The sequence below is a fragment of the Electrona antarctica genome, assembly GCF_951216825.1.
Source record: "Electrona antarctica genome assembly, chromosome: 7".
Classification (NCBI taxonomy): domain Eukaryota; kingdom Metazoa; phylum Chordata; class Actinopteri; order Myctophiformes; family Myctophidae; genus Electrona; species Electrona antarctica.
In genome coordinates, this window is record NC_136812.1 from 58,470,363 (window position 1) to 58,472,207 (window position 1,845).

A 1,845-nucleotide genomic window follows, 5' to 3' on the forward strand; every position below is an offset into this window, starting at 1 on the left:
CCTACATTACTTGAGTACACACATGTTCATTATACTCCACTGCTGGTCTGTCTGTCTGTCTGTCTGTCTGTCTGTCTGTCTGTCTGTCTGTCTGTCTGTCTGTCTGTCTGTCTGTCTGTCCTGTCTGTCTGTCTGTCTGTCTGTCTGTCTGTCCATGTGAACGAGGTCAGAGGCGGAGCATGCAGTGATGATGTCACCACGGGGGTGGGGTTTCACCTTGGGGTATGGTGTGGTGAACAACAAATCGCCTCCCCTCTGCTCACCTGCTGTCAGACAAGTGGTGCAAAAACAGAAATGCACAACAAAAGTTTTAGAAATGACTCAATACAAAATGCTGCACTTCAGTCTGTCTGTCTGTCTGTCTGTCTGTCTGTCTGTCTGTCTGTCTGTCTGTCTGTCTGTCTGTCTGTCTGTCTGTCTGTCTGTCTGCCTGCGTGCCTGCCTGCCTGCCTGCCTGACTAACCTGTCTGAGTACGACCTATTGACCGTTTTCTGCCATTACGTGCTATTCACTCAGTCACTTAACACTACTGTGCCCCATACAATGTGCCATTTAGGCATCTAATAACAGACACTCTTGCCAAGGGAGTGTAAGATCACACCAAATGACTTGAACTCTTGTCAACAACCCGCCAGGGGAAATGTTCACTTAAATAGAGGACAACGAAAACAATGATCTAGATAAACATCAAACCTAGTAGCTCCATGTCTGAATAACATTATGTGAACAACAAACCAACATTGTCTGAACAAGGAACCAACTAAGACAGACTTTAAAGTTACGGTAAGTACGATTTATTTTTGCTATAGTGTCTTCAGTAACCGTGTTAAATAGCTCTATATTGTGACAGTAATCATTGCTATAGAGTGTGTTCAGTAACAGTGTTGAATAGCTCTATATTGTGACAGTAATCATTGCTATAGTGTGTGTGTTCAGTAACAGTGTTACATAGCTCTATATTGTGACAGTAATCATTGCTAGAGTGTGTGTTCAGTAACAGTGTTAAATAGCTCTATATTGTGACAGTAATCATTGCTATAGAGTGTGTGTTCAGTAACAGTGTTAAATAGCTCTATATTGTTACAGTAATCATTGCTATAGTGTGTGTGTTCAGTAACAGTGTTAAATAGCTCTATATTGTGACAGTAATCATTGCTAGATTGTGTGTTCAGTAACAGTGTTAAATAGCTCTATATTGTGACAGTAATCATTGCTATAGAGTGTGTGTTCAGTAACAGTGTTAAATAGCTCTATATTGTGACAGTAATCATTGCTATAGAGTGTGTGTTCAGTAACAGTGTTAAATAGCTCTATATTGTGACAGTAATCATTGCTAGATTGTGTGTTCAGTAACAGTGTTAAATAGCTCTATATTGTGACAGTAATCATTGCTATAGAGTGTGTGTTCAGTAACAGTGTTAAATAGCTATATATTGTGACAGTAATCATTGCTATAGAGTGTGTGTTCAGTAACAGTGTTAGCTATATTGTGACAGTAAGAATTGCTATAGTCCTTTGTCTACCGGTCTCTCCAGCTCTTTATTAAAGCAGGGGGGCGGCGGCTGCTACTACCCGTGGCTGTGGTAGTAAACTCTCTCTCTCTCTCTCTCTCACTCTCTCTCTCTCTCTCTCTCTCTCTCTCTCTCTCTCTCTCTCTCTCGTTGCTTTGGGGTATGGCGACCGTTCCCATCGCCACTGAAATTGAATTGACTGAGCAACAAAAGTTCTCCGTCACTTGCAGTAGAGTACAAAGTATCTATGCTTTTGGCTCCAGTACTGAGTACTTTGTAGTGTGCTGGATACAGACCACCTACTGTACTTTAACTGTTCCTGCACTAACTTGT